Below are 9,080 nucleotides of genomic sequence, written 5' to 3' on the forward strand. Positions count from 1 at the left end.
ATGTGGGGAATGATTGAGAATTTAGAGGACCTGAAAAAGTCTCCAGTTTCCATTTCCTGGAAACTTTGGCATGAATATTTTCCTTTAAATTAAGCATGAGTTCAGCTTGAAAGGAGCCTGAGGGTTAGTCTTAATGAATTGGAGATTGGTCTGTCACAGCTGGGACTCCTGGCTTTAAAATTCTTTTATACACATTCCTCGTTGATGTCTGTTCCCACTATTCTCTGCCACACTATAACATGAAGATACAGCTTTTATTTTATAAAGGCACACAGCAGGCACTGAATAATTGCATGTTGACCTTCCTGTTAAGTTATTCAGAGAAGAGGGCCTTGCCTGTGTAAATTGGGTGAAATTTCTGTACCAGAGAGGAGCAAGTATTTCCTGGAGATCCCTTTCTTTTCTCCAGAAATAACATCCTGGAAAAAGTCCCTCAGCAAAAAAGGTAGTTAACAAAATCATTAAACATAATTATTGTTCATTCTGCTATGGTCATATGTCTGGGAGATACCAGGCTTAACCAAATGGGCATATACAAATTTGTTCACTTGCTTGCTAAGTGAGAACCATTACCTAAATCAATGGTCTCCAGCCTTTTTGGCAACAGGGACCGGTTTCGTTTCACCTCAGCTCATCAGGCATTAGATTCTGATAAGGAGTGCGCCACCTAGATCCCTCAAATACACAGTTCACAATAGGGTTTGCGCTCCTATGAGAATCTATTGTTGCTGCTGATCTGACAGGAGAGGTGGAGCTCAGGTGGTAATGCTTGCTCACCTGCTGCTCACCTCCTGTTGTGCGGCCCCGTTCCTAATGGCACAGACCAGTGCTGGTCCATGGCCTGGGGGTTGGTGACTTCTGATCTAAACAAAAAAGGTTTTAGGTTGAGCTAAGCACTTTCAACTCTGTAGTTTGGCTTTGACTCAGAAAACAGAATGCAAACCTGTCAGTGTTTTAGAATCTTGGGATATTTCACTGGTCTTGTGTCATGGGAGTGGATGACTTCATCATGAGCACATTTCATATGCATAAACTTTTGTCAAAACCTGTGTAGCTTGGATCCTTTCAGTATTACATTAGTTTTTATGGTGCTCTTCTGTCTTTTCTCCTCTTTTCTTTTTTTTTTGAGACAGAGTCTCACTCCGTTGCCCAGGCTGGAGTGCAGTGGTGCATTCTCGGCTCACTGCAACCTCTGCCTCCCGGGTTCAAGCGATTCTCCTTCCTCAGCCTCCTGAGTAGCTGGGACTACATGTGCGTGCCACCACGCCCAGCTAATTTTTTTGTATTTTTAGTAGAGACGAGGTTTCACCATGTTGACCAGGATGGTCTCGATCTCTTGACCTCGTGATCTGCTTGCCTCAGCCTCCCAAAGTGCTGGAATTACAGGCGTGAGCCACTGTGCCCAGTCTTCTTTCTTTTCATTATAACCTTTATACCACAGTAAGCTGTTACATCATTCAAATGACTGCATCCTATATTGAATATTCTCCATTATTCTCTGATATCTTTGGGGGTACCCAGGATTACAGGGTTCTGGGCATACATGTTAATGCTTTTGCCAGGACTTTTCTTTTTATTCATTGTCGTGACCCATTGTCTTTGCTTATATTGAAAGTTTTTGCTCTTGATATCATTGGTTCTTTCCTAAGTCACTTTTTCTGGTAACTGCTTTGGAAGGAATCATACATATCTCACTTACGGAGCCTTCCTCTTTCTCCTCCATTTTTCTTGTCTTCATTTTTCTATTCTAAAGCTTTTATTATGGAAATTTTCAGAGTACAGTGAGAGAGAGACTAGTATGATAAACCTACGTCGAAGTTATGGCTGAGAGCGGCAGCTCACACCTGTCTCCTAACTTTGACTTTTTTTTTTTTTTTTTTTTGAGATGGAGTCCCATTCTGTCGCCAAGGCTGGAGTGCAGTGGTGCGAACTCAGCTCACTGCAACCTTCGCCTCCCAGGTTCAAGCAATTTTCCTGCCTCAGCCTTCTGAGTAGCTGGGATTGCAGGCGCCCACTACCAAGCCCGGCTAATTTTTGTATTTTTATTAGAGACAGGGTTTTACCCTGTTGGCCAGGCTGGTCTGGAACTCCTGACCTCAAGTGATCCACCCGCCTCAGCCTCCCAAAGTGCTGGGATTACAGGTGTGAGCCCACCGCGCTTGGCCCTGACTTTGACAGTTAACTTTGTGCCATGCTCGGTGGCCCATGCCTCTAATCCCAGCACTTTCAGAGGCAGAGGCAAGTGGATTGCTTGAATCCAGGAGTTCAAGACCAGCCTGGGCAACATAAGACCCCCATCTCTACAAAAAATACAAAAAAAATTAGCGGGGCATGGTAGCATGTGCCTGTGGTCCCAACTACTCGGGAGGCTGAAGTAGGAGGATCACCTAAGCCTGGGAGGTTGAGGCTGCAGTGAGCAGTGATTGTGCCACTGTACTCCAGCCTGGGTGACAGAGTGAGACCCTGTCTCAAAAGACAAAAACACAATTAACTTTATACTGTTCTTGTTTTATCTCTTTCCTCCTTTTGTTGTTGTTGCTGTTTATGATGGAGTATTTCAAAGCAAATTGTAGGCATGTTATTTCTTCTGTATATATTTCAGTATATGCCTCTAACATACAATATTAAAAAAAACTATAATATCTTTACCACTTCAAACAAAGATAACAATAATTTATTGTATCCTCTAATAGTCTATGTTCTTTTTTTTCCTCCCCCTCAAAAATATCTTATGGTTGGTTTGCTAGAGTCAAGATTCAAACAATGTCTCTATATTGCATTTGGTTAATATTTCTCTTAATTCTCTTTATAATAGTCCTCCTTTTTTTTTAAATTTTTCAGTATGGTTATCTATTTAAGGAATTGGCTTTTTTTTTTTTTTTTTTTTAAGACTGAGTCTCACTCTATGGCCCAGGTCGGAGTGCAGTGGCATGATCTCGGCTCACTGCAACCTCCGCCTCCCAGGTTCAAGCAATTCTCCTGCCTCAGTCTCCCAATTAGCCGGGATTACAGGCACCTGCCACCAAGCCCAGCTAATTTTTGTATTTTTTAGTAGAGACGGGCTTTTACCATGTTGGCCAGGCTGGTCCCAAACTCCTGACCTCAAGTGATCCACCCACCTCAGCCTCCCAAAGTGCTGGGATTACAAGCGTGAGCCACCGCGCCCGGCCAGGAATTGAGGTTTTTGTCCTAAAGATTTTCCCACATTCTGGTTTTGGCTGATTGACTCCTTTTGTTAATATTAATTTCTCTATTCACTGTATTTCCTAAAAACTGGTAGTTACATTTAGAGGTTTGATTAGATTCAATTTTTCCCCCTTGGCAAGAATATTTCATAAATGATGCTCTTGCTTCCTATTACAACTCATCAGGAGGCACATGATAATCAATTGATGTTAAGATTGACTGTTAGGTTATGTAAAGGTTTTGGCAACCATTACTGATCATAACCTAGATCTGTTTTTCATTAAGGCCTGCAAAATGGTGATATCCTAATTCTCTTGTTCCCTCTGTGTTTATTATGATTTTTTTTTTTTTTTTGAGATGGAGTCTTGCTCTGTTGCCCAGGCTGGAGTGCAGTGGCACCATCTCGGCTCACTGCAACCTCCACCTCCCGAATTCGAACGATTCTTCTGCCTCAGCCTCCTGAGTAGCTGGGACCACAGGCATGTGCCACCACGCCCAGCTGTATTTTTAGTAGTGATGGGGTTTCACCATGTTGGCTATGCTGGTCTTGAACTCCTGACCTCAGGTGATACACCCATCTCGGCCTCCCAAACTGCTGGGATTACAGGCATGAGCCACTGAGCCCGGCCTAATTGTGATTCTTTTATACAAGAAATACTTCTCTCATCAACCATAGGGTTGCCCTGAAATCATCATTTCAGGAAAACCATCTCTTTTTTCTTTTACCTAGTACACATTATTATTCGAGCAAGCCAACCCATAGCACCTAGCCTTTTCTTTTTTATATTTGAAACCTCAGAGCTTTTCTCTCCTGTATTGGTAAATATGTTTAAAATTCTCCACGTTACCCAAATAAATGCCAGATGTATGAAAATTTAATTCATTCAGCGGCTAGTTACCACATACCTAGTATGTGTGAGGCATTCTGCAGGGTACTAGTTATGCAATAGTAAACAAAATACAGTCTCTGCCTCCAGTAGCTTATAGGCAGAATTAGGACCTTCATAACTATATATATGGTGCTGGAGTTGCGCTGTACAGTACAATGAGGTTAGGATGGGAGAAGTGACCGATGAATCAACTGGCAATTTTTTTTTTAAAAAATTTTTTAGATGGAGTCTCACTCTCTTGCCCAGGCTGGAGTGCAGTGGCACAATCTCGGCCCACTGCAACCTCCACCTCCTGGGTTCAAGCAATTCTCATGCCTCAGACTCCTGAGTAGCTGGGATTACAGGTGGCCGCCACCACACCCAGCTAATTTTTTGTATTTTTAATAGAGACGGGGTTTCATCATGTTGGCCAGCTGGTCTCAAACTCCTGACCTTAGGTGATCCACCCGCCTCGGCCTCCCAAAGTGCTGGGATTACAGGCATGAGCCACTGCGCCCAGCCTAAACTGGCAGTTTTTAAGTATAGTACGTTCCAGTCTTGGGAGAAGTCAGAGAATATGTTTTAGAGTTTAAGTTGAGATGGGAGGGATGAATAGAAATCATCTTGATGGAGAAGTAGAAGGAGTTGGAAGAATATAACAGGCAGAAGGACAGCAGTGTGTATGTACAAAGGTAGAAGGTGAGGGAGTAGAGGGCCTCTGTGGAACTGTAAAGGGTTGAGTGTGATGGGACATGGGTTGAAGAGATGGGCTGGAGAGGAAAATTTAGAGCTGGAAAGATAAGCTAGTCTCTTGAAAGGTCTTATAAGGCATGATTTTATCCTGGGGGCACTGAAGAACCACTGCACCGTTTGAAGTAGGGTATGACATGATCAGATTTGTGTATTCAGAATATCCAGTAATAGTACATTTGTTCCCTAGAACCTAGGCACATGAGTCTTGGAATTGGCCTCAGAGCATCTATGTATAATAGGTGCTGCCCACTTACAGCCTCAGGGAGACAGCATAACACAGGCTGCCTAAAAAACGAAAGACCTGGGTGTGGTGGATCATGTCTATAATCCCAGCACTTTTGGAGGCTAAGGTGGGAGGATCACTTGAGGCCAGAAGTTCGAGACAAGTCTGGACAACAGAGCAAGACCCTGTCTCTACAAAAAGTTTTTTAAAAAATTATCCAGGCATAGTGGTGCATACTTGTAGTCCCAGCTACTCCAGAGGCTGAGGCAGGAGGATCAACTTGAGCCCAGGAGTTCGAGGCTGCAGTGAACTATGATTGTGCCACTGCACTCCAGGCTGGGAGAGATCCTATCCCAAAAATCAAACAAAAAAAAAGGAAGTGTGGTTTTCACTCCAGGAGGGCACAAAACCCAGTTTCATAATGGAAGCCCAAAACACTTAGAAAAATATTAATAACACAAAGGGGAAAGTGCTGTCCTTGATGTAGCTGAAAATCCCGCACTGTCACTTTTTCCTCATGGGTTTTTGTATATTTACAAACATACCCTCTGTCTGAGCCTCACTTCTTTTGTGTTTTCTTCACTTTTACCATTATTCTCCTCCTCTTATCACAGGCATTTCCACTGCTTATCCCCTCCTTTTCTTTCTTCACTAGTTTGGGTCCTCCAATACCTTCAGTTTTTTTTCAAGCTGTGAGGCCCTCAGGGTTCCAGGCTTAGTCCTCTTCCTCATCCAAGGTCTAGGTAATAACTTGTCATTTCTCCAGTGAGTGAGGAATGTTGATTCCTTAAGAACTTTCAGGTGCTGGAGAAGGTGAAGGCTATTTGCAACACATGTCCATTTCACCTTTTTGGAGATCACCAAGCAGTATGGATCAAAGTCTACTGATGAACTTTGTAGAGCATGTAATTCCTGTAACATGCTCTAAAAATAAAAATAGCTTATCAAGAATATCAGAGAACAACCAAATCTGTTATCAGAAATTTTCATGAGAGGCTGGGTGCGGTGGCTCACGCTTGTGATCCTAGCACTTTGGGAGGCTGGGGTGGGAGGATCAGTTGAGCTTAGGAATTTGAGACCAGCCTGGGCAACACAGGAAAACCCCATCTCTACAAAAAATAAAATAAAATTAGCTGTTCCTAGCTACTTGGGAGGCTGAGGTGAGAGGATCACTTGGGCCCAGAAGGTTGAGGCTGTAGTGAGCCATGATCTTGCCACTGCACTCCAGTCTGGGTGACAGAGCCAAACTATAGCAAAGACTTGGAACCAACCCAAATGTCCAACAATGATAGATTGGATTAAGAAAATGTGGCACATATATACCATGGAATACTATGTAGCCATAAAAAATGATGAGTTCATGTCCTTTGTAGGGATATGGATGAAACTGGAAATCACTCTCAGTAAACTATCGCAAGGACAAAAAACCAAACACCGCATGTTCTCACTCATAGATGGGTATTGAACAATGAGAACACCTGGACACAGGAAGGGGAACATCACACTCTGGGGACTGTTGTGGGGTGGGGAGAGTGGGGAGGGATAGCATTAGGAGATATACCTAATGCTAAATGATGAGTTAATGGGTGCAGCACACCAGCATGGCACATGTATACATATGTAACTAACCTGCACATTGTGCACATGTACCCTAAAACTTAAAGTATAATAATAATAAAAAGAAATAATACTAAGGAATACCAAAGCTAGAGCATGTTAGACATTTGTCCTTTCTATCTGCAGTGCAAACCTCCCACATGACATAATTTATTCTAAGGGATGCTTCTCCATACCTTTGACAATATTTTCTAGTCATCTTTCAATAATATTTGCTACCAAAGAAATGTATATGTTTGTTTCAAAATTGTTCTTGTGCAGTAATTCAGCTATATTTTTTACCATACAGTGAAAAACAAATATATACTTACATCTTCAGTTATTAAATTAAAAAATTTAAGAGACTTAAATAATTATTATTGTTTAGAAAATTTTGGAAAATAATGTAATGAGGTGACATTAATTTGAATAGCTCTAAATATTTCTACAGAGATTTGTCTTCATGTTCTGAATTATTAGTTATTAAATGTATTATTTGTTTTTTTGGTTAAAAAAAAAAAAAAGAAAAATTACCATGGGAAAAATATCAGAAACTACAAGTCACCTCTCTGGTTCAGGTGGACAATCTCTATTTTCCCTCATTATTTTGCCACGTCTGAGAATTAGATGGAGGACTCATTGCACAGGCCCAACTGGGAACCTCAGGGCTTTTGGGCTCTCATACTTACTAAAGGTCATTCTAAATGGGGCTCCATATTTACATTGAGTTCACATTCTTGAACTCAAGAACCAGTGTAAGAGATTCCCAGCTAGTTTTGACTACATCTTAGAATGCTTTCCAAATCAAGGCAAAAATAGAAATTACAAATTCTATAATATTTCTCATAAAGTACCTTTGCTAAGTTTGACTGCAAAGATCTGGATCTTGGCCTCCATTAAAAACACACTATTCTTAACTTTCCTGCCACACAGCATCAAATGGAATATGTGGTTTCTTTAAGGTTTAATTTTTCTTTAGATTTTGTTTAAATGTCTTTAAATTCCATATAATTAAACTCTTTTTTTTTTTTTTTTTTTTTTAATAAATACACCCTTTATTTTCATCTACATTGGGGGACAGTTTTGACATACTTTTTTTTTTTTTTTTTTTTTTTAAATTTATGAAGTATTTATTGATCATTCTTGGGTGTTTCTCGGAGAGGGGGATATGGGAGGGTCATAGGATAATAGTGGAGAGAAGGTCAGGAGATAAACACATGAACAAAGGTCTCTCGTTTTCCTAGGCAGAGGACCCTGCGGCCTTCTGCAGTGTTTGTGCCCCTGGGTACAAAAAAACATTTTTTTTTTTTTGGTGGATACGGTGTCTTACCATGTTGCCCAGGCTGATCTCAAATTTCTGGCCTCAAGCAATCTCCTCCCTCAGCCTCCCAAAGTGGTGGGGTTATAGGCATGAGCCATGGTGCCCAGCCCAATCATTAAATTCTACTGTATAAATTACCTTCATCCAAATTAGGATCCCCAAGTAAATACATCTCAAGCTGAAGAATTTATTTGATTAGATTTTAATAAGTTCAGTTTTTGTTCTGAATTTTACTGAATTGTTCCCATCTCATTTGTGTGTGTCTGAAAACAGTCTCACTCTGTCACCCAGGCTGGAGTGCAGTGCAGTGGCATGATCGTAGCTCACTGCACCCTTGAACTCCTGGGCTCAAGTGATCCTCCTCTCTCAGCCTCCCAAGTAGCTAGGACTGCAAGCATGCACCACCATGCCTAATTTTTAAAATTTTCTTGTAGAGACAGTACCTCACTGTGTTGCCCAAGTGGGTCTCAAATTTCTGGTCTCAAGCAGTTCTCCTGCCTCAGCCTCCCAAAGTGCTGGGATTACAGATGTGAGCCACTGTCCCCAGCCTCATTTTGTTTTTATGTTAAAATGGAAGCCAGTTTCATTATTTCAAAAATCCTTTCAATAGAGCCTTGTGCATACGGTAGAATGTTGGTGGTAGTTGCCCTTAGGCTTATCATTCTTTTAAACCCAAGGAACCCCTAGATCTTTTATGAGTGGGTTTCAGCTCTCATATAGTACTTATAAAGGAACAGCTCCTCTTCCTATTTCCTTCTCCTACTTGAGCCTTCAGCCTATCCTTTGACTGACATGTATAAGATTTTGGTTCCACCGTTTGTTTTCCCTGTAAGTTAGAGATTCCTGTCACTGACTGGTGAGTAGGTAACTACACAAACAATAGTTTGGCTTATAGACTCAGAATATTTGATTGCCAGAGTTAAAATGCCAGCCTTATGACATGGCTAAAGTGCTGTCCCAAGGCCACAGTGAGATCTATCAGTCTGTGCATGTGTTTGCTTTGGAAGTAGATAGCCTTCATTCACCCCTGTAGTGCATTCTCCATCCTCCACTCTTAATCCTTTTTACTATGAATTATTTTTTCTATAATTCAACTGTAACCTATTCTAGATTTGCTTTCAATCTTTTACAG

The 9,080-nt window shown here is 41.4% G+C and overlaps 1 protein-coding gene across 9 annotated transcripts in view; it reads left to right on the forward strand.

The window, feature by feature from the left end:
- ZNF410 (zinc finger protein 410) overlaps positions 1 to 9,080 on the forward strand; it is a 47,584-nt gene that overhangs the window by 37,728 nt on the left and 776 nt on the right. The window lies entirely within an intron of this gene.

This window comes from Pongo pygmaeus, chromosome 15, assembly GCF_028885625.2.
Source record: "Pongo pygmaeus isolate AG05252 chromosome 15, NHGRI_mPonPyg2-v2.0_pri, whole genome shotgun sequence".
In the NCBI taxonomy this organism is placed as follows: domain Eukaryota; kingdom Metazoa; phylum Chordata; class Mammalia; order Primates; family Hominidae; genus Pongo; species Pongo pygmaeus.